Source organism: Lissotriton helveticus, chromosome 5_1 (genome assembly GCF_964261635.1).
Source record: "Lissotriton helveticus chromosome 5_1, aLisHel1.1, whole genome shotgun sequence".
NCBI lineage: Eukaryota > Metazoa > Chordata > Amphibia > Caudata > Salamandridae > Lissotriton > Lissotriton helveticus.
Window position 1 is genome coordinate 1012828238 of NC_136065.1, and position 25162 is coordinate 1012853399.

At 46.7% G+C, this 25162-nt stretch overlaps 1 protein-coding gene across 1 annotated transcript in view; it reads right to left on the reverse strand.

The window, feature by feature from the left end:
- The window catches only part of FANK1 (fibronectin type III and ankyrin repeat domains 1), a 1467952-nt gene that overhangs the window by 161906 nt on the left and 1280884 nt on the right, over positions 1-25162 (reverse strand). The gene's annotated exons all lie outside the window — the stretch shown is intronic.

Sequence of the window (25162 nt, forward strand, 5' to 3'; positions counted from 1 at the left end):
TGTTGCTACTAACTACGCCTACCCTGGTGTACCTGACCCAAGCCTAATACATGGGAAGGAGTAAGTAGCAGTTTAAGTTAAGTTTGGTTTGCCAAGAGTCTGACTCAAGAATTCTCTGTAAGGGGTTAGTCAGTTCAGTACCTGGGATTTAGAAGGCAAGAGGGCTGGTATCTCTTTCTCAGGACTCGGTATCCCAGTCACCCGCGAAGGTGGGCTGGAAACGCTGGAGGCTGGATTTCTCGGCAAGAGAAAAGACAGCGTCTTTCCTCAGCGTGTCAAAAAGGGAGGGGCAGCGTCCGTGGGCTCTCGCATCAGCTGGGCTCTCCGGCAAGTAGTCGCTGCTCCAAGCTCATCACCACCGTGTCTTTACTTAGGGCAGTGTCGGTATATTTATACCTGAGAGGTGCCGGGTTTGACGTAAGGATGGACATAAGACGTCAATTAAGAACTGGTCGTTCTTACATTCTTTGCAGGAGTTCTCGAACGAAATCAAAACAATAGCAGCGGGGATTTCCCAGGTTTGCTGGAGGCTTGGTTTGTTTAGAGAACTCGGTGTGCTTTCTAGGGGGCTGGAGGAATAGTGCTTGCTTAATGTGACAGCATGCGCTATGACTGATTTATGAAACAGGTTTCTGTGCCGTTGTATGGATATTAGTGATTTATAACCGGACAAGGGTCAGAAATTGGCGTATCGATACAGGTCCCTATATAAACACACTACAAAAGGGCTGAGGGAGTGGTCTTATGTTGCCCCTCTGCTGCTACCATCTCCAGCTGTAGATCTATCCGTTCTTGAGTTTGAAGTCTCTTGAGGGGGGAGGCAAGGGAAATACAGTGACCCCTAACATGTGCATTAAATGCGTCCTAATTATTCGCTAGGGTTGCATCGGTTGGGTCATTGAGTAGGAAAAGTTCTGATTGCATTGCGAAGGTCATCGCAGTAAGACAATCTCTACATAAAAACTCCAGGAAGTACCATCTCATGAGTTTAGAACGTGGGTCTAGCCAGTTTAAAAGACTGGTCAGATGAGCATTGTCATAGTTAGCGATAGGTAGAATGAGATAGGACGAGACTGCATGAGTGAGAGATTGGCTGATAAAAATGTGGTCAATGCGGGAATATGATTTGTGAACATGAGAAAAGAAGAAGTCCTTCTTAGTCGGGTTAAGGTGGTGCCAGATGTCTATCAGCCCAGTTGTTGCATTGTTTGTTTAAGTGGTGTGGGGAATGTACCCCCTCCGGATCTCTGCATATGGGTGGAATCGAGAAGGGGGATCCCAGAAGAGGTTAAAGTCCCCCAGGATGATGATGTCCCCCACTGCAAAGCCCAGTAAGGAATCCAAGAAGGAGGAGAGAAAGTCAGTTTGCCCAGTGTTAGGTGCATAGATAGAAGCAACTGTGCAAGGTCTGCCCATCAATGACCCCTTGACCATGATAAATCTACCCTCCTTGTACTTCTGTGTGGTCTCGCGGACAAAGTGCGCGGAGGAATGGAATATTAGGGCGATCCCATAGGGGCAGGACCAATCTCGCACCAAGCAGTCCGCAGAATATATCAGATGACCCTCATGGCAGAGTCTTTTAAACTAGAGTAAGGGGTATGTCCATCTATATTTGATTTGCTTGTTCCACAGAGCGGTGGTAACAAGGCGAGGCGAAAGTGTTGTCGGCGCATCAGTGTGGATTGAGCGACATCCTGGAACAATGTGCATGATCCTCCTTGATAGTCAATTGCTTCTCGCCCCCTTCCTGCGGAGCACCAGTTCTTTTGTTTTGAAGGAGGCAAACTTGGCTAGAATGTCCTGGGGTCGTTGGAGTTCCTTTTTTGGGCCGGGCCCACTCTGTGAACACGTTCCAACTGAATCGGCGGGCCATAATTACCTATAATGGTGTTGAAGAGACCTACGATATAGTGCTCCAGGTCAGCTCCTTCTCGTCCTTCTTCCAGGCCCCGCACCCTAATATCGATCAACAAAGGGAGAGACAGGGTTCAAGGGCACTCTTAGTCCCCAATCAATAGATACAAAAACAAAGGAAGAGTGTCCGTCAGTAAGGCGTGAGTGTGATCGAGATAGCACGTATTAATATGAGGCCAGCTGTAGTTGGTCAGAAGGCTGGGCTAACTTTCAAGAAAAAACTCATTATTTCTTCAAGAAACCCTCACTCACCCTAGTGGTGACATGCTTCATCATCGGGTCCACTAGGGAGATCGAGTACCTCCCGAGTGTGCTACGACGCCAGGAGACTGCGGAGCAGGTTGTTGTGAGAGTGAATGTGAAAAAAAGGGTGTAGTTAAAAATGTCAGCGGTTGTCCCAAAAAATCATTTATTCGCTGGTCAACTTGACATATTAAAAGTAAAAGCTATGTGCAGGGAAACTATCCACAAGAAATACAGGTGTTTCCCTGTTAGGGGAAGGTCAACATGTTTCTGCCCTTTAAGTGTGTGAGTTTACAGGGCTTTCGTCAGGACCAGTAAGTGGGTGTTACCTCAACAGGTATAGGCGCGCTAAGGCCTACCCTGCTGTAGGTTGTGAAAGTTAAAAACAGTGGCACTATGTGTAAAAATAAGTGCGTGAAAATACAAACCAAAAGGCTTGGGGATTTGCCTCTATTGCGAGGAGCCCAGAAGTCTGCAGGTAGGTAAAAGACAGACAGACAAACAAAACACAAAACACAAAAATGAGCAAATGGTCATTAATGATCATGGTTTGATGCCATGCAACTTAAGGTGTGGCGTGATACGTGCTAACAGACCTATCAATGGCCGTGGTCGGGGGGGATCACGTTGTAGAGTGGAAGTTGTGCCCAAGACCCTTGGTGATGGGCCTCAACTAGGGCCAGGGTAGTGTGACCTGGCGCAGTAAAAATAGTGAGGTAATGCAACGGGGGCTTGCAGTGCTAAGTCCGTCCGTGTGGGAAGCCAGGTAGGCTGCCCATAATAGTAACATTACCTATGGTAAGAGTACGGAGAAATATTCCCCGAAGAGTGATGTAATAAAACAAAGCTACGTAATAGTAATGCGCAGCCCTGCTGGCCGTGAATTAGAGAGCTTAAAGTGGCACACTAATTGAGAATATCGGTGGCAGAGTCCTCACTTGTATTCAGTATGAACCACGCCCCATAGATTCAGAGGGGGGGTGGGAGCGACAATGGCACACCCTGTCAGGGTAAAAACAAAAACACACACAGAGGAGAGTTCAAGGAGAGTAGGCAGAAGCTCACACTCAAACACTTAGCTTGTTAGGATGTCAGGTCGCTTGTACATACGCCCGCAACGCTCAGCACCCTCTCGGCACCTAGCTGTCCCCGCTGGATCTCGTGGATCACGAGCGAGGAACAAGCCCGGCGCTAAGAGAGGGAGGCGTCGGGACGTCGTCCAATCACGAGCGTTGACTAGAACGAGGCTTGGGAAGCAAGCCTCGCGTCGTCGCGTGCAGATCACTGTCGCACGCCGTATCAAAAACGAGGCTTGGAATGCACATTGGGTGCGCATGCGCGCACATGAACAGAGTTGGAACCAGATCGAGGCTTGGCACGCAAGCTGCCGACCGGGATACTAAAAGAGGCTTGGCACGCAAGCAAAAGGACGGACCGGCTGAATGGGTCATAAAGCAGAAGTCCGCTATGATAAGGTGTTAAAAATCACGCTAAAATAAATTGACACTGTGGGTGGGTATAGGTTCATTGACAGTTAGGAGAAATACCAAACAAGGTGTTGGAGTACCCACCATCAGAGATATAATTAAAGGGTGAAGAAGTTATGCTCAGTCATATTTGTGTACTGTGGGTTGTAACACGGGGGTACATTTATTCAATATGAACGGCACACATAACGATAGTGGTGAGTACCCACCATCATAGATGATATTTGCAAGGGTTACTCTTGTGATCTATGGTATTGGTATACTGAGGACTGTAGCAAAAAGAGCGATATCATCAGTAAAGAGCATACATCATGGGCAGTGCCCTGAATTGGGGAGTAGGACAATATTAATGTTTGAGAACGCTGGCCCAAGGTATTTGGTCATTTAGACCTTGATTGTGTGTGTTGAGTCTGTAGACCCAGCGCTGCTCTTTTTCAAACAGGATATTCTCTCTGTTCCTGGAGTTGTTGACCTGTTCTATTACTGTCCAGGTCATATCATTGGGGGTATGATTTGCCTGCAGAAAATGCTCGCTGAGTTTGGTCGTTACTTTCTTGCAGCGAACATTGCTGCGATGTTCGCCAATGCGGGTCTTCACTTTCCGAGTTGTCATGCCCACATATCTCTTGGCACACGGGCAAGTAATCAGATAAATAACATGAGTGGAATTGCAGTTGGTATGGGACATTTGCGTCCATACTTTACCCGGTTCCAAATTTAACTGTTTAGTGTGGGTGGTTAAATGACAGACACTGCAGTCGGTGCATGGGAAGTGTCCGGTAACGGGGGGTAAATTCCATGGTTCAGTAACAGATCTGATAAGTGGTGATGGACATGCTAAGGGCCTTGTATGTACCAGGGCATCCTTAATACTCCTGCCCTTTTTGAAAGAGAACAATGGTTTTTCCCAATTGCCAATGCTACTGGTGATAATTCTCCAATTTTTGTTTATTGACTTTTTTACATTGTCTGATAGTGTGCTATATGTTGTAACACACGTCAAAGGGACCTCTGTGTCGATTTTTTCGTTCTCTTCCAGAAGGGCTTCCCGGGGTTGGTTCCGGGCCCTAGTCTGTCCTTTGTTGAGGATGCCTTGTGGGTAGCCTCTTTGTTTCAGTTTGACAGTTAGGTCCTCTGCCTGTGTCTTGTAGTCCGTAGTGCTACTGCAATTCCTTCTAAGGCGGAGATATTGCCCGTAGGGCAGGTTCTCGCGTAGTGGTCTTGGATGGAATCCTTATGGACGTGGTGATAAGGATCAATGGGACAGCTCTCACTACTGTGACCCATCACAAACCAACAGCAAGGAACAACCTTCTACAATTCAGTAGCTTCCATCCAAGACCACTACGCGAGAACCTGCCCTACGGGCAATATCTCCGCCTTAGAAGGAATTGCAGTAGCACTACGGACTACAAGACACAGGCAGAGGACCTAACTGTCAAACTGAAACAAAGAGGCTACCCACAAGGCATCCTCAACAAAGGACAGACTAGGGCCCGGAACCAACCCCGGGAAGCCCTTCTGGAAGAGAACGAAAAAATCGACACAGAGGTCCCTTTGACGTGTGTTACAACATATAGCACACTATCAGACAATGTAAAAAAGTCAATAAACAAAAATTGGAGAATTATCACCAGTAGCATTGGCAATTGGGAAAAACCATTGTTCTCTTTCAAAAAGGGCAGGAGTATTAAGGATGCCCTGGTACATACAAGGCCCTTAGCATGTCCATCACCACTTATCAGATCTGTTACTGAACCATGGAATTTACCCCCCGTTACCGGACACTTCCCATGCACCGACTGCAGTGTCTGTCATTTAACCACCCACACTAAACAGTTAAATTTGGAACCGGGTAAAGTATGGACGCAAATGTCCCATACCAACTGCAATTCCACTCATGTTATTTATCTGATTACTTGCCCGTGTGCCAAGAGATATGTGGGCATGACAACTCGGAAAGTGAAGACCCGCATTGGCGAACATCGCAGCAATGTTCGCTGCAAGAAAGTAACGACCAAACTCAGCGAGCATTTTCTGCAGGCAAATCATACCCCCAATGATATGACCTGGACAGTAATAGAACAGGTCAACAACTCCAGGAACAGAGAGAATATCCTGTTTGAAAAAGAGCAGCGCTGGGTCTACAGACTCAACACACACAATCAAGGTCTAAATGACCAAATACCTTGGGCCAGCGTTCTCAAACATTAATATTGTCCTACTCCCCAATTCAGGGCACTGCCCATGATGTATGCTCTTTACTGATGATATCGCTCTTTTTGCTACAGTCCTCAGTATACCAATACCATAGATCACAAGAGTAACCCTTGCAAATATCATCTATGATGGTGGGTACTCACCACTATCGTTATGTGTGCCGTTCATATTGAATAAATGTACCCCCGTGTTACAACCCACAGTACACAAATATGACTGAGCATAACTTCTTCACCCTTTAATTATATCTCTGATGGTGGGTACTCCAACACCTTGTTTGGTATTTCTCCTAACTGTCAATGAACCTATACCCACCCACAGTGTCAATTTATTTTAGCGTGATTTTTAACACCTTATCATAGCGGACTTCTGCTTTATGACCCATTCAGCCGGTCCGTCCTTTTGCTTGCGTGCCAAGCCTCTTTTAGTATCCCGGTCGGCAGCTTGCGTGCCAAGCCTCGATCTGGTTCCAACTCTGTTCATGTGCGCGCATGCGCACCCAATGTGCATTCCAAGCCTCGTTTTTGATACGGCGTGCGACAGTGATCTGCACGCGACGACGCGAGGCTTGCTTCCCAAGCCTCGTTCTAGTCAACGCTCGTGATTGGACGACGTCCCGACGCCTCCCTCTCTTAGCGCCGGGCTTGTTCCTCGCTCGTGATCCACGAGATCCAGCGGGGACAGCTAGGTGCCGAGAGGGTGCTGAGCGTTGCGGGCGTATGTACAAGCGACCTGACATCCTAACAAGCTAAGTGTTTGAGTGTGAGCTTCTGCCTACTCTCCTTGAACTCTCCTCTGTGTGTGTTTTTGTTTTTACCCTGACAGGGTGTGCCATTGTCGCTCCCACCCCCCCTCTGAATCTATGGGGCGTGGTTCATACTGAATACAAGTGAGGACTCTGCCACCGATATTCTCAATTAGTGTGCCACTTTAAGCTCTCTAATTCACGGCCAGCAGGGCTGCGCATTACTATTACGTAGCTTTGTTTTATTACATCACTCTTCGGGGAATATTTCTCCGTACTCTTACCATAGGTAATGTTACTATTATGGGCAGCCTACCTGGCTTCCCACACGGACGGACTTAGCACTGCAAGCCCCCGTTGCATTACCTCACTATTTTTACTGCGCCAGGTCACACTACCCTGGCCCTAGTTGAGGCCCATCACCAAGGGTCTTGGGCACAACTTCCACTCTACAACGTGATCCCCCCCGACCACGGCCATTGATAGGTCTGTTAGCACGTATCACGCCACACCTTAAGTTGCATGGCATCAAACCATGATCATTAATGACCATTTGCTCATTTTTGTGTTTTGTGTTTTGTTTGTCTGTCTGTCTTTTACCTACCTGCAGACTTCTGGGCTCCTCGCAATAGAGGCAAATCCCCAAGCCTTTTGGTTTGTATTTTCACGCACTTATTTTTACACATAGTGCCACTGTTTTTAACTTTCACAACCTACAGCAGGGTAGGCCTTAGCGCGCCTATACCTGTTGAGGTAACACCCACTTACTGGTCCTGACGAAAGCCCTGTAAACTCACACACTTAAAGGGCAGAAACATGTTGACCTTCCCCTAACAGGGAAACACCTGTATTTCTTGTGGATAGTTTCCCTGCACATAGCTTTTACTTTTAATATGTCAAGTTGACCAGCGAATAAATGATTTTTTGGGACAACCGCTGACATTTTTAACTACACCCTTTTTTTCACATTCACTCTCACAACAACCTGCTCCGCAGTCTCCTGGCGTCGTAGCACACTCGGGAGGTACTCGATCTCCCTAGTGGACCCGATGATGAAGCATGTCACCACTAGGGTGAGTGAGGGTTTCTTGAAGAAATAATGAGTTTTTTCTTGAAAGTTAGCCCAGCCTTCTGACCAACTACAGCTGGCCTCATATTAATACGTGCTATCTCGATCACACTCACGCCTTACTGACGGACACTCTTCCTTTGTTTTTGTACCCGCACCCTAATATTCTCCTGTTAGGAATGGTTCTCTAGGTACTCTCATTTGAGGAGCGGGGAGTTCAGTTGTGCTGTGAGGGCTTCGGTGCCGTCTTCAAGTGGTTGAAGTCAGTCCTCGAGAGTTTGACATTTTGTCTCTAGGTCAAGGGTGCGGGTCCCCACTGAATCCATGTCATTGCGCAGATCACACATTTTTGAGGGCCTGTCGGACTTAAAGGCGTCTAGTAAAGCTTGATGCCAGCTTTAATGTCGTCTCGTAGCTCTCTTTTGAAATCCCTTAGCGTGGCCAGGAGATCGTCGCGGGTCAGCGCCATAGCCCTCTTCGCCTGGGGGTGCTCTCTTTCCTGCCCGTTACCCGTACCAGAGTTGCCAAAGTAGCTCGAGACCTTGTTGGGCTGCGTTTTCTTGGGCAACATAGGGGCAAGTCACAGGACCAGGCCGCTCTTTAGTGCACACGTAAATTCTCTCCTTTCATGGTCGTGGAATCTGGTCTCGTGGTTCACAGTGTATGTCTCGGGATACGGGCGCCCTCCCTTCTGCCAAATGAGCACCCAATGCCTCTAGACAGTGTCCCGCAGGAGCTCGCGGTTTGCTATGTGGTCTCAGGGAACCTCGAATGCCTGGGATGTAAGGGCTCAGGCAGCCATCTTATGGTAAGGCAGGGAGGTCAGGCAGATCGAGGATCAGGCTTCTCTCATGTTAGCAGTATTCCAGCTTCCACTCCGGTCGGCGTGGGCCCCTTCAAGTCAGCACGCTTAGCAGTGGGAGGTAAGAGGCTCTGTGAGGCAAATGGAGGGCCCCAGGCCTTCTGGGGAGCGGTGCGCATTCTCACCACCAGGTACCGTGCAAGGAAGGACATTGCTGAAGGATGTGCGGTGCTATCAGGAGGCCGTATGTTAGATACCGCTGACCATCGCTTCATCAGAGACGCAGCTTCAGCACTAGCGGGCTGTGTGTTCTGGACCACCGAGTTAAATCGCCCACCATTTTAAGGTCACCGCCACGCTCCACTGGTGTCTCCTTTCTTCACTAACGCGGGGCCCCCAGTTGATGGTCAGTCGCCCCAGTGGAGTGTTGTGGGGTCTGGAGGGCGTCCCCAATCTCAGAGCCCACTCCGGCGTCGAAATATTCACACCTGTACAGGGGACGCGTCAGCGGTGGAGTCCGACCGCCATGTTACTCCAGCAGTCGCACTTTGCCATGGCTGTGGATGCGGGGCTAAATCACCTCTCGGTCACCGCCAAGCCCCGAAATCGGTGGGTGAACAGTCATTTCTCATTTCTTTCGCCGCTTCGGTGGTTTTGGCTAGCTGATTGTTCTGATGGTGATAGTAATGTGGACGTTGGTGTGGGAGCCGAGCAGGATCACGTCCTCGCGCCATGATGGCTGGACACGACGTGTTTAAATATTTTTTATCCTTGAGAACTCACATTTTTGTTTAAATCTCCAAAACTCTGGACAAAAAAATCCCCAAAGAAAAGGCACTGAATGACATGGAAGATCACTATCAATGTGCTAATGAGGACTGCAGCCCCCGGGTGACATATAACTTACCGGCCCAGGGTATACTTTTTTTTTTTTTTTTTTTAAACCTTTATTGAAACTTGCAAAGTATTACATGCGCAGGCCCACAACCACAGGGGCCGGCCGCAAGCGTATCAAATGAATCAGGATGTAGAAACAAGAACACGACCGAAAAAAGCAATATCATAGATACGTCATGTGTGAGTGCGCACTGCAAAGCATAAGGATATATGAGGTTTTCGTTTTTTTAAAGTTATGTAGAGTAGGAACGGCTGCAGGAGCAATGGCGTCACACCACATAATAAAATAAGAAGAGGTAAGGGGGGGACGTACCCCGCAGAGCAAACAGAATCAGTTGATGAACCATACAGTTGTCAAAACAATACAGTCGCCGAGGCGGACCTAGAGCAAAAACAATACGACAGCAAGCAATATAGCAGAGCACCATTCTGAAAACTCGCCCCCCAGTAACCTAAAGGCATAGTTGAGTGTAGAAGCCTTATAAGAAAAGGAAAAAGGGAAAGAAAGACAGCCAACCCTACTAAAGAGGTAAAGAACCCTCCCAGAGACAGACGGAAAAAGAAGAAAGGGACGATAGAACAAAACAAACTAAAATAACAAACCCCCCCCACACCCGCCACCCTACACCACTGTAATGGTTACGGCCTACCCCACTAACAGCGTGCCTGTCGCCCAGGAACTGCCCAAAAGGAGAGGGAAAGAGAAAGACAAAAAATCCACTAAATAATAAACTTATTAATAAACTGGAGGAGGGCCTTCAAACATGCCCCCGGCTTCTCCCTCCCGCACAATATATTCCTCCCCAAGGTAAACAGTAAACAACAAAAATCGAGCATGTCAGAGAGAAATGGGGAGCATTATTCACCTACTACACTATTAGTTATGCCGTGAGAGCACACATCCCCCGTGCCTGCCCGCCTATTAAATGACAACCTCTGAAGGATCAGCCTTATCCTTGGCCTCTCTTTGCGAATCCACCAATGCATACCCATCGACCCATTGCCATGTCTGATGTTACGAGGAAGAGGAGCGGCCAAAAGAAACCAAAAAGTGACACACACATGTAATTTGGACGTCGCTGGATACCAACACAGTCATCATCATGGAGGATCATCTTTCCCGGTACTGCCCCAGGACACGTGTTCCACACCAAGCGCACAGGGTCTAAGAAGGAGGAAAAAGCCAGAGCAGCCGACCATTGCTGGAATATCGCCTGGGTCACCGGAGGCTGTGCGTGGGACAAAGTCACCATCTTCAGCTCAAATCTAAAACCTCCGGAACAGTCCAAACCTACAGCCAGCCGACCACACGTTGCCACATAGTCCGAAATTTCCAGCTTTCCCCTATTCACAGGGGCGGCCACGATACTCTCCTCCTGTGGGAAGTGAAGCAAATCCTTATGTACCTGGGGACAGGCCGATCTCAACTGTTTCGACGTTGACACAATATCATTGAGCTTTCTCCCCAACACTCGGGCGCCGTGATCCAGGGTGGAATGAAGGGCACCGAGGGCTGCGAGAAGATCACCATACGCCAGCATAGCTCCTTGCGCCCGCTCCGTTACGCTCCTCTTAGCCACGCACTCCCAACCTTGGTGGGACCCAGTATACAGGATGATAGACTCCCCCCTATCAAGATGGCCGTAGGGTAGTTCCACCTTAGATTGGGACCGGGACTCAGGCAACAGCGCATCAAGTTCCATGTTACTGCAAACAGGATTCCAGGGGGCGGGCAAAATATGTGCCCAGTGTGCGGTCACAGGTAAGAGCCATCCTCACCCTGGATTAGTACCAGCGAAAAATTCGGGAGTAGCCCGCGAAAATCCGGACGAGTTACGAGCAGCGTCCGAGCAGCTCACTGGCGAGGGCTCAGGCAATTACAGAAGCATCTTGGAATTGCCACCTCGGGTATGCACTCGATCCGCTCCGCTCAGTGGTAGGAGTGACCACAGCGAAATTCAGGCCAATATTCGCACCGCTCCGGTAGTCCGACTTCACCCAGTCACCAATGGCCGCTGTTATTGAACTAGTACCCGGCCATGTTGTCCACCCGAGGTCCCGGTTCCAGGGTTGCACAGGCCGCAAACTTCAAATGAACATTTCTCCGGCGGTACCGCCGTCAGAAACCTCAGGAGCACACGATCGGTTGCCGCTCTCAACCACCATCACGGGCATGTAGCGCAGGCTCAGGATCTCATGCAGGATATCCGTGCGGGATGTGGAGGTTCACGGAGCCGGGGGGCTACGCTACCATCCCAGTCGCCATCTTGGCTCCTCCCCCCAGGGTACACTTTTGACATAATATACTAGGGGCCTCATTTATGAGAAATGACGCATCGCTGTGTGAAAGCAGCGATGCGTCACTTCTCAGTGCGCACTCCTTGCGTCATGATTGATGCGTCATATTTTTAATATGACGCATCATGTCGCAAGGAGTTACAGATACGTCAGTATTTCTGACGTATCTGTAGGCGCAAAAGTGACGCATTGCTGGAGTGTGTCACAAAAGTGACGCAACTCCAGCAATGTGCACTTTCACATGGGCAAGTCCCATGTTGTTAGTGCCTGTGTCATTCTTACGCCTGCCATGAAGCAAGCTTAAGATTTTGACGGATTAGCGGCCAAGAAATGGCGCAGTGAAATCTTATAGATTTCACTGCGTCACTTCCATGACCCTTTCTTGCGTCAAAACGCCCCCCCTTGCATACATTATACCTGGCGCAGGTATAATGTGGCGCAGGGGTCTACAAAGTGACGCATCTACCTAGATGCGTCACTTTGTAAATGTGGTGCAACAAGGCGCATTTTTTACGCCACTGGTGCGTCACAAAAAGTGACGCACCGGCGGCGTAAAAGTGACGCACAGTGTCATAAATGAGGCCCTAGGGGTTTATAGGTAAGGAAAATATACCAATCAGCGGCATACCAATTTCACCATGTTGAAAGAAAGAGCACAGGCACTTTACTACTGGTTAGCAGGGTAAAAGTGCAGAGTTCTATAGCCAACAAAAATAGTAAACAAAAAAAGGGCACGTTTTTCTTTTACAAAATTGGGGCGACCCTGCAGAAACGGCAAATTCCCAACAGCCTTGAACATTGTTCTTCAGGCTACGGGTAGTCCCTGTGTGGTATATAAATAAATAATACCGGATCTAGGTTTTACTGGACATAGTAATAACAGATAGCTCAATAAATAAGAGTCAAGATTCGAGGTAGTAGGAGTTTGCAGGTTTAATACAGCATAAGGACAGGAACAGGATGGCAGCGCTGCCGGGGGCAGGATCAAGGAAAAGGATAACATTTAATAACAATGCACAAGCATATATACTAAAACAGTTGCATTACAGTGAATACAGTAGGCGGAGCAGTGGGTGTGGTCAATAGCAGTCGCGAAAGATAAGGGTGAAAGTAGGTGTAACAGGAGGCGTATACATAGACATGTGATGTAAACGTAACGGAATATGTCATAAATGGGGCGGAAACATGGAGGGGGCTACCTAAGGAGCCGGGACCTCTAACCTAATGGTGCGCGCAAACTGACAATGACGTGTTACTAGGAGAAGCTGGGGGCTATGAACTCTGTGCTAGGAGCAGAGACTGAAGTCTGGAGAGTCAGGGCGACATGTACCTACCACTATCTAGTATCTAATGTTTAGAGAACATGTTGATATAAACTAAAAGTTATCGGGGTAAAGGCTAACAGACTCTAAGACTGGTGCATGCATTATTCTACATGTAGTGCGTAATGAAGAATATTAAATGACCATTAATACAGTATTTCTCTTACATGGAGACGTAAGGGCTAGACAATGACGGAAACTATTGATGCGATTCAGTAGCTTAGGAATGCAGAGAAGGAGAGCTGGACTGATAACTAGAATCATAACATACTCTTGGCAGACTCGTAGGCAGAGCCAGGCTGAACCGGGCACTGTGAGGCAGGAAGTAAGTGAAGGGTCGAGGATACAGGTGGGGGCTGTATCGCTCCTCAGCGAGGGCTCAGGAGACAGGAGCTGAATCTGGTGTCCGGGCCCTTTTGAGGCCTAGAAACGGGGACTTTACAATGAAATAACGTGCACACTGGGAAACGTGGCAACGTAGCTTTACATAGGCCTAATACTCGTAGCTTTCACGAGAACTGGAAACTGGCATACTAGAGATGGACACAACTATAATTGCGTCTTTAATCGAACATGGGGAATACATATGCATATTAATCATGCACACATAACATAAGATGGAGGACACGTAGGGACACAGAACATGGCAAAATTTACTTTTCCACATTCCCTCCTTGTCACTACGTTTCCATCAGGAAACATCAATATTCATGATACCATCTATCATTTCATACAGTATCATTTGCTCGTCTCGAATTTTCTTGGAACGGGATCTAGAACGGGACTTGGGACTAGGAATACAAGAGGTAGCACAAATGCCACAAATCGCAGGGCCACATTGTATACAGAGGCAGCAACTGAATATGATCGCTACTGCAATACCTAGAAAGGACAATACTTTCCATCCCCAGGCGGAAATTATATTCCAGAACCAACCGGACCATGTCCAGGTGCCTGGATCTTGGTGTAACATATGGGCTATTTTATGGAGTCTGGTTATAGCTGAATAAACAGACGGCGCGTTATTAGGAATGAAAATGCAGCAACTAGATCCGATGACTCTACATGCCCCGCCCCTATCGGCCAGTATGACGTCAAGGACGAGACGATTCTGGAGCACGACAATTCTCATAAAGGATTGCTCTTCGGTCAAGTTACCTAGAGCAGAAGTAGTCTCAATCACTACTGCTTCAAGGGTTCTCGTTAATCTACGTATCAGTTTACTATTCACGACAGTACCTAAATAAGGGAAGACACCTTTATTGATATCTATGTATTGTTCTAGAGCAGTTTCAGTATAATCGACAATCGGGAGGTTTCTCTTGTGTCTAGTATGTACTAGGTGGGAATTCCTATGATAGTCAGGTGGGGCTAGGAAAACTGGTGGCAGTAGGAAGGCAATGTAACAGGTTCCCTCCCAATCGAGGGGCAGACGAACATATGCGGTCTGACCACAAACAAAATAAGAATGACGTGAAGCTTTAAAAATAGATTTCCTACTGTCACTATACTTGACAATAGTAGTACAATCACTATGACCTACATGTACGGAACCATTCTTTCGGACACATAATTCGCCTTTAACTGGTAGTACTGACATAGCAGGTACGTCTGGAGTAGGATCAGACTGAACATTCAGGACCATGAAATTCGAAGAATAATTACCTAAATTATAAACTTCATTTTCTAGATCTAACCCTGTTCTGTGGGGAAGACCTTGCTTGTCTGGAAAACATGTACTGTTAAGAAAAGACATATCTGTTGAGGATGACGTTAACGTGGACCATGCTCCACATGAACCGTTATGTGAAAATGGATAAGGAAAGAGTGGCAGAACTCCCTTCGGTGTCTGGAAAGGGGGGAGTCGACCACACACCCAACAATTAGTGGCATTGCTGGTCTGGTGTGAATAATGTAACATGCGGATAAAGGAATTATTACGCATAGCAAGACGATATGAGAGTTCATGAGGAGGCAGATCACTAAACGTGTGCTCTACTGTAGCATTAGCAATAGAAGACTTATTTACATGAGAAACTGGAAAATACAAATAAAATGCATAACCTGTGCAGGTAGTCATAAGGCTGAAAAACAATATGAAACTTAGAAAAACGATACATCGGATTGAGTTTTGACTAACTCTCTCACTATGGGGGTCTATTTTATACATGTCAGAAACCGGTCTAACCGTTTCACCTAGGGGAGGACTTAGACAATCAAACTGGCTGACTTATTTTACTAGACCTTAGTTTGTTCTTATACTCCTGTTGCGGAGTTTTCTCTAACAGGGGGGTTCAATATCATTGTCTTTTGCGGGACAGTCCTTAAGAATAGTACTTTGGCAGTCTTTCAAATCCTGGGAAATGTTCTTTGAAACAGGCTTCAATCCATAAAACTTCTTCACATGTGACAGGTGGACCCAGCCCTTCCTGCCTTCCAGCTTGACGGCAGTACGGGTGGCCAGGAGGACCTGTCGGGGTTCCTTCCAGCGAGGCTCCAGCGGACTTGAACGATCAAAATTCCGGACAAGAACCATGCATCCGGGAACGATTTCATGCGGTGCCACCTCGGTATTGTCTGGAAATGCGGCGGCAACCTGTGAACGACAAGAGTGTAGGGCAGACATCAAGGAAGCTAGGTAATCTGTCAGCATATTACTTGAAACATCGGTAATACTTCGGGGTCTAGGTGTACCCCACATATTAGGGGGGCGGCCAAATACGACCTCATACGGGGACAGACCTGATCTGGAATGTGCGACCATGCGCATATAAAATAAAGCAACTGGCAGAGCTACTAGCCAGTCTACACCTTTCTCTTTACATATTTTAGCAATGCGGATTTTCAGGGTCTGGTTATGTCTCTCTACGAGACCGGCTGCTTCTGGATGGCGTACACAATGGAACTTCCACTGGTACCCTAACAACAGGGAAACATGTTTCATGAGCTCGGATGAGAATGGCTGGCCGTTATCAGAATATACGACTCTAGGGAGTCCGTAGCGGGGGAAGAACTCACGAACCAACTGTTTGGCAGTGGTCGCGGCTGTGTAATCTGGGACCGGATATGCTTCTGTCCACCTGGACAAAGCGCATACAACTACAAGGACATACTTGAAACCTCGACATCGCTCCATCTGAATATAATCCATTTGGAGGACTTCAAAAGGGTGGTCAGGGGGCTGGAATCCACCTTGTTCCACCGGGACACTTTTACCTGGATTAAACTGGCAACATATCATACAGGTACGGACTTTCTGCTTGGCTGCAGCTCGTAAATGCTTGTTGAACCAAATGTTCTGGATACTATCTAACATAGCTTTTTCTCCTAAATGTGCTGGACTATGTGCGGTATTGATAATGACTTGAACCATAGAGTCGGGGAGAAACCATGTGGCTCTACCCTTCGTTACCCATCCCTGATCTGTCTGGACCCCTCCTTGTTCGGACCATTTCTTAATTTCATCGGGAGTAGCATGTAACTGGATATCTATGATATCTTGAGTAGGGTCCTTAACTGTCATGCAGGTAGTTGGATCTGGAGTATATGTCTGTGTTGGATTAACTGAAATGTCTGGAGTCTGTGCTGTAAGCTTGGCTGTGCGATCTGCTAGATCATTACCTTGAGAAATAATGTCAGTAACTTTCGTATGTGCTTTGCACTTCATGATAGCAATAGATGTCGGTAAATGTATGGCATCTAACAGAGCTTGAATAAGGAGACCATGCTGAATCTTGGTTCCATGAGAAGTCATGAAACCTCTCTCCTGCCAGAGCACTCCGAAGTCGTGTACAACTCCAAATGCGTAGCGTGAATCTGTGTAAACATTACCTTTCAGGTTCTTAGCGTGTATGCAGGCTTGTGTCAGAGCAACTAGCTCTGCTGCTTGAGCAGACAGGGTGTCAATACGGTGTGTTTCAATAACTTCAGTGTCAGTAGTCACTGCATACGCGGCTACTAGTTCTCCTGTACTTGTTCTCATACATGAACCATCCACATAAAGTGTCAGGTCGGGATCTGGTAATGGAATATCTGTCAGATCTTGTCTTGGCTTGGTCATAATATTAACTACTTCCACACAGTCGTGTGTGGCAGGATTCGAATTAACTGACGGTAACAGTGTAGCAGGATTTAGAACGTTGCAGCGTCTGATTTCTATGTGTGGCTGGAACAGTGTCAGTTCATAACCTGTTAAACGTGCAATTGTCAAGTGCTGAGTCTGGGTTCGGTTTAAAAGAACTTCCACGGAGTGTGGAACTTGTACTGTCAAGGAATGTCCTAATACTATGGAATCACTTTGTCTGATAGCTAGAGCTGTGGCTGCAACTGACTTGAGGCACGCAGGCAGAGCCTGGGCTACAGGATCTAATGTGCTCGAAAAATAAGCACAGGGCTTGTATTGTCCTGCTTGATCTTGTGTGAGAACAGATAATGCTGTACCTTCACGTTCAGTGACGAAAAGTGTAAAAGGCTTACTGTAGTTCGGTGTAGCTAGAACTGGAGCTTGGCATAAAGCTTTCTTTAACTCATTGAAACTAAGTGTATGTTCAGATGTCCAAGGGAGGACAGTCGATACGGCTGCCTCCTGTGTCGTTAACTGTATCAGTGGTTTAGCTAGAAATGCATACTGAGGAATCCATTGTCTACAATAAGAAGTAAGGCCGATAAAAGCACGTACCTCCTTCTGGGTCTTGGGCTGAGGAAGACTCGCTATTAACTGGATACGGTCTGGTGTCAACTGCCTACCCCACTTGGACAGTAAGTGGCCTAAGTAGATCACTTGCTGTGCACAGAATTGAAGCTTCGAAGGGGACACCTTGTGCCCCATCTCGGCGAGAAAATACAAGACTGTAAGTGATGCTCGCTCGCAAGCACGTTCAGAACGGGCTGTGATCAGTAGATCATCGACATACTGGAGCAGGGCAGTGTCAGCTGGCATGTGAATGTTGTCTAGTTGTCTCTTAAGTGCTTGACTGTAAATACTAGGACTTTCTGTGAAACCTTGAGGAGCTCGTGTGAACATATAGCTCCTTCCATTTAAACAAAATCCAAAAAGAAACTGGCTGTCTGGATGAATGGGGACACTGAAAAACGCGTTCTTGAGGTCTATGACTGTAAAAAATGAGGCTTCGGAATCAATGGCTGTCAATAGGGAAGAGATATCTGGGACAACTGGATACTGGGGAATAATACATTTATTGAGTTCTCGTAGGTCAATCACTAATCGATATACTGGGGGTGCGTTTGGATCAGTACGTTTCATGACTGGAATGATCGGAGAATTACATACATTGGAGTCAGTTTCTACAACTACTCCTTGAGCCATGAGCTCGTCAATAATTTTGGATAAGGCTGTTACAGCCTCAGGTGGTAATCTGTACTGTCTGATTCGTGGTAACACTACACCTGGTTTGAGAGTCACACGATGGGGTGTGATTTGCATGAAACCTACATCAGTTGGACCTTGCGCCCATAGATGCTGCGGAACATTAGACAATCTTGGATCAAAATCTCGTAATACATAGTGACCCTTGAAGTCACGTAGGAACAATCGTATTCCCTCTGGGGAGCAGCAAATAACTGCACCTAATTCTTTCAGTGTCTTAATGCCTAACACATTTTCTGGACATGACTTTGTAAGTAACAGATCAGTAGTGCGGGACAATGGACCTACTTCTAGAGTAACTGGCTTAGATATCTCGTTTACAATAGGCTTTCCTGAAAATCCAAGGGAAACATTTCTAGAGCCTGAGAGCGGAGCCCCTGGAACTTCGGCGTGACTGATGGTCGTCCTACTTGCCCCTGTATCAATCAGAAACTTTCTGTCTTTCCCTAGTACTTGACTATGAACATAGGGACCTTCTTGATCTACAGGAATCTCGATGAGAGGCAAGCCTACCTCCCTCTCTAGGCTGTTTCATGAATACGGCTGATACTCTGGATACTCGGACTGTGCATACTGGTACATCTGCTGTGTAACATGCTGTGTTGCAGCAATAGGCTGAGGTGCTGGAACTGTCTGTTGTGCATTCTGTGGCTGAGAAGTCTGTGAAACTTGTTCTTGTCTAGGCGGACGTGGTCTTTCTTTAGTTTTACCAGTAGCTATATTATGTTTCAGAACTGCACATTCGTTTATGAAATGACCTGGCTGTTTACAATAATTGCATGTCCCTTTAACGGGAGCTGCAGGATGACTGGCTTGATTCGCACCCCTCTTCTGACTGTCTTGAGGAACAGATTGTGCAACTAGTACTTTCATTTTCGTGTCTTTCATACGTTTTCTCTCGTGATCTTGCTCTTCTCTGATTCTATTCTGGTGATACTGGAGCATCTGTAACATCTGGGACGGGGTACTAGCTTGCCACGTACTTTCGACTTTCAAAACTCGATTCTTAACTTGTGGACTTGAATTCTCGACTAGTTTAGTAACAAAAAGATGAGGGTATGACTCGCTACTTGTCTTCAAGCCACTGTTTATAATAAAACATTTCTCAAATCTAGAATAAAAATCACTAGTGTCTTCGTCTTGTTTCTGTTTACAGGCTGAGATTGCATCCCAGTCTTCCTTTTTAGTGGCTAATAACCTTGGCAAAACTTGTATTAACAGTTCTGGTAGTTCTTTACATTTCTCTCCAAGACCGGTACCTGGTACTCGTATCTTATCTTCGGCTTCTAGAACTGCCCAATCGATCTTTTTCTCTCCCACCTCCCATTCTTTTTCCTTGAGTTTTTCATATACCCCTGCGGGCAACAGGACCTTTAACATTTTAATAATATCTGGATACGTGTATTCTCCCATACGGAGCATGTCTTTTAATTCTCGGTGGAACCCTGCTGGATCTTTGTCGTGACAGGGAATTAATTTCTTCATCTCTAAGAGTTCCATCTTTGTAATTGGGGTGTAAACAAATACTCGTTGCATTTCACCATCTGTTGTCCTGACTGGGTGTACTTCTCGTAACGGGTTCTGTCTGTCTATGTAAAACGGTTTACTCTCTGGGGGTGAGACGTGAACAAAATGCGGGTTCAGGAACGTTCTATATTTGTGGCGCTGTTCTAGAATGATACTAATTAAATCGGTACCTAAACCTTTCCATCTATACTGGAGGAACTCGTTCAGGACATCATGTAACGGACCTGGATCAGAATGTTGACCCTCATACAATGTGATGAGGTGCTGAATCATATACATACCCACCAGTCGTTGCTCGGCTGGGGGCAGTTTCAGAAACATTTGTGCCACTATTTCGTCTGGAAAAGTGGTAGAATCAGTAATCCATCGGACTGCTGATCGGGCTAGTTCTTGTTCATGCATAGTACTTAACTCACTATAACCGATTCGTGATTTCAGAATGTGATCGGTAGCTTGAAATACTTGTTCTAGAGAACCTTGTTCTGGTGCTGGGTGATGAAAAACTGACTTGTGTTCTAGGCGTAAATGGCGGTCTGGAAATCTAGATTTTCCTACATACGCTATTCTGGCGGAATTCTCGTCCTCTACCTCTTCTGTAGAAGAGTCATTTTCTTTCTCGCTTACTTGTGCTGCTTTACGTTGTTCGTGTAACTTTATTATTTCCTTACGAATTCTCTTGTACATACTTTCTATACTACTGATAGTTCTGTGTTTACCCTCGGCTATATTATCACTCCACCTTGTCAGGATTCTCATTTCGGCCGGATCTTTGGTCGGGTAATCTTGTTCCCTTATTAAACAATTAATCAGAAACTTTAATAGCATGAGCTGGATCTCAGCTTTCCTTTGAGACATGGCTTCGCCAATACTTTCTGGATCATCCCCTGTACGGATGAAACGATATATTCTGTCTAGATCTTCTTTCATATTCGGTAGGGTATCCAAATACCCGGTCACCCGTCTTACACGGATGGAATATATAACTGTACTATCATCACCTGCAACTGGATCATAGCGGCATTCAGTAAGAGCTCGTCGGATATCTGCAACGGACTTATATTTGGGCGTACGCTGTAACGCACATTCATGTAACTCGACTAATGTTAAACGTTGGTGTGGTGGCGGGGTACCAGGAGGACCTCCTCCTGCGGCCCCTAAACTGGAATCGTCGACTGATGCTCTTCGTGCTGGCAGAGTGGGAAATTGTAATGTAGGCTGGACCGGGGGTACCGTAGCAGGTACTCCGGTGTCTGGAGGAACAGGAATTGCCTGATTTACAGGGACTGGCAGAACAGGATTTGCATATTCTGGGACTGTGTCGTCCAAGTAGGACGAGATGAAAATATCAGCTGCGGTCGGTTTGTGACGTAGCTTGGTCGGAACTAATGGTGGCGGAAAATTACTGGATGCCTCCGGGGTCGCTTTTGGCAAGCCCTCGGCAAGAAGAGGATACATACCCTTTATGAGGGCATTCCTCTGTCTGTCTGACTGTTCGGTTTTGACTCGTTCACCTATCTCGATTAATTCCCTTTCTTGGGCTCGTTCTAAGGATTCTCTACTTAGTTCTGACTTTCTGATTTCTTTTTCGGTTCTTTTATGAGATTCTTTGCGCCATAACTCGATGGCATCTTTCTGTGACTGTCTGGCTTTCTTTTTCCATAATGCTTCTTCTACTCGCATGATGCACTCGGCATCCCATGTACCCGATACGGGCCATCTATACTTTTCTTCTAACTGTTTGGTATACTCTACCCATAAATCTAGATACAATATGGCACTTATGCCATGCTTCTGATACATAAAATGACCTGGACTGTCCCTAGGCGGGACAGGAACTGCTTCTTCTAGCAGACCTTTTCTGGTTTTTAACTGACGTAGTTTAGAAAATAAGGGCATGACTGAACTGTAACCTAGACACAATACAATACAAAATGAACACGATAATTACACCACATTCATACCACGACATTAAAATACATGAAGAACATTTAAAATAACAGTTCGGACAGAATACTACCTGGAATACGGAAAACAGAATACATGGATTTCTCGAGAACAGAACTGACTTAAAACAGAAACTAGATGCACTGCTGAAACAGTACGAAACTTACCGGTCTCATAAAGAGACACGTCAGGACCCGCATCCACCGAAGTGGACACTTCGTTTTGGGATCTGTGTACCACCAAAACCCCACGGACCAGAGACAATTAGATTGACCCTGTCTAGATACTACCCCAGCAACGGTACTCACCGAGCAGCAAGAACGGAAGGCCTCGGACTGGACTGGACTGCTTCGACGCCGGACGGATGAACTTCGGACTTCAGTTACGGGTGGGCCTCCGGATACCTCGGACCTTGGACTCTCGGCTTGGGCTCTGGTCGGGACTCGCCGCGTTCCTCCACCGCCTCGTCTGGACGCTGGACCGCAACCTCCGTCTCCTCCGTGGGCCTGAGGGATACTTGAAGCAGAAATATCTGCACGTGGCCGGTATGGTTCCGTCACGGCTGCAGAGGGTCAGGGGGCCGGCGTGGCTTCACCGGCGCGTGGGGAAAGGGCAAGTCCCTGTTCGGGCGCCATTATGTGGTATATAAATAAATAATACCGGATCTAGGTTTTACTGGACATAGTAATAACAGATAGCTCAATAAATAAGAGTCAAGATTCGAGGTAGTAGGAGTTTGCAGGTTTAATACAGCATAAGGACAGGAACAGGACAACCTGCACGGGAACAGGATGGCAGCGCTGCCGGGGGCAGGATCAAGGAAAAGGATAACATTTAATAACAATGCACAAGCATATATACTAAAACAGTTGCATTACAGTGAATACAGTAGGCGGAGCAGTGGGTGTGGTCAATAGCAGTCGCGAAAGATAAGGGTGAAAGTAGGTGTAACAGGAGGCGTATACATAGACATGTGATGTAAACGTAACGGAATATGTCATAAATGGGGCGGAAACATGGAGGGGGCTACCTAAGGAGCCGGGACCTCTAACCTAATGGTGCGCGCAAACTGACAATGACGTGTTACTAGGAGAAGCTGGGGGCTATGAACTCTGTGCTAGGAGCAGAGACTGAAGTCTGGAGAGTCAGGGCGACATGTACCTACCACTATCTAGTATCTAATGTTTAGAGAACATGTTGATATAAACTAAAAGTTATCGGGGTAAAGGCTAACAGACTCTAAGACTGGTGCATGCATTATTCTACATGTAGTGCGTAATGAAGAATATTAAATGACCATTAATACAGTATTTCTCTTACATGGAGACGTAAGGGCTAGACAATGACGGAAACTATTGATGCGATTCAGTAGCTTAGGAATGCAGAGAAGGAGAGCTGGACTGATAACTAGAATCATAACATACTCTTGGCAGACTCGTAGGCAGAGCCAGGCTGAACCGGGCACTGTGAGGCAGGAAGTAAGTGAAGGGTCGAGGATACAGGTGGGGGCTGTATCGCTCCTCAGCGAGGGCTCAGGAGACAGGAGCTGAATCTGGTGTCCGGGCCCTTTTGAGGACTAGAAACGGGGACTTTACAATGAAATAACGTGCACACTGGGAAACGTGGCAACGTAGCTTTACATAGGCCTAATACTCGTAGCTTTCACGAGAACTGGAAACTGGCATACTAGAGATGGACACAACTATAATTGCGTCTTTAATCGAACATGGGGAATACATATGCATATTAATCATGCACACATAACATAAGATGGAGGACACGTAGGGACACAGAACATGGCAAAATTTACTTTTCCACACCTGGAGTGATTGCAATAGTGGAGTCAAACGTTCTCTTGGATGGAGAAAGTGAAGGAATTTCTTGGCAGCATTTTGGATTACTAGTTTTTTGCATAGGAAGACACAGAGGGCACCAAAATATTGGCTGTTTGCATGGTATGGGAGGATGTCCTGCAGTGTTTTCATTGTGTACAAGGTGCTCTTTGTGGCCTCGCTGATTTGTGGTAGTAAGGATAGTTCTGAATCCATGGTTACCCCTAGGTTTAGGACTTCTCTTGATGTCACTCCTTCAGCTATATGGCAGTAGACTGTTATTTTTGCTATTGTCTACTGGTCATGATATCTGTCATTGCGGTGTTGAGCTTTAGGTGGTTACTCTGTGGAAAAGTAAATTTTGCCATGTTCTGTGTCCCTACGTGTCATCCATCATATGTTATGTGTGCATGACCAATATGCATATGTTATTCCCCATGTCCGATTAATGACGCAATTACAGTTGTGTCCACCTCTAGTATGCTAGTTTCCAGTCCTCGTGAATACTACGAATATCAGGCCTATGTAAAGCTACGTTGCCACGTTTCTCAGTGTGCACGTTATTCTATTATAAAGTCCCCGTTTCTAGGCCTCAACAGGGCCTGGACACTAGATTCAGCTCCTGTCTCCTGAAGCCTCGCTGAGGAGTGATACAGCCCCCACCTGTATCCTCGACCTTTCACTTACTTCCTGCCTCGCAGTGCCCGGTGCAGCTTGGCTCTGCCTCTGAGTCTGCCAAGACCATGTTATGATTTCAGTTATCAGTTCAGTCCTCCTTCTCTGCATTCCTAAGCTACTGAACTGCATCAATAGTTTCCGTCATTGTCTAGCCTATGCGGCTCCATATTAAGAGAAATACTGTATTTAATGGTCATTTAATATTCTTCATCACGCACTACATGTAGAATAAATGCATGCTCCAGTCTTAGAGTCAGTTAGCTTTTCCCCTCATGACTTCTAGTTTATATCAACATGTTCCCTAAACATCAGATACTAGATAGGGTTTAGGTACATGTCGCTCCGACCCTCTAGACTTTAGTCTCTGCTCCTAGCACAGAGTTCATAGCCCCCAGCTTCTCCTCGTAACACGTCATTGCCAGTTTGCGCGCACCACCAGGTTAGAGGTCCCGGCTCCTTAGGTAGCCCCCTCCTATGTTTCCGCCCATTCATGACATATTCTGTTACGTTTGCATCACATGTCTGAGTTACACCTTCTTTTTACTCTTATCTTTCGCGACTGCTACGCGTCACACCTTCTGCTCCACCCACTGCTACGCCTACTGCAATGTAATGCTATGTGTTCGCGCTATGTATATATGCTCATGTATTGTTATTAAAAGTTAGCGCGCTCATCCCAGTCCCAGCAGCTGCTGGGCCCTGTCATCCTATTCCTATGCAGGTTGTCCTGTTCCTGTCCTTATGCTGTATTAAACCTGCAAAACTCCTACTACCTCGAATCTTGACTCTTATTTA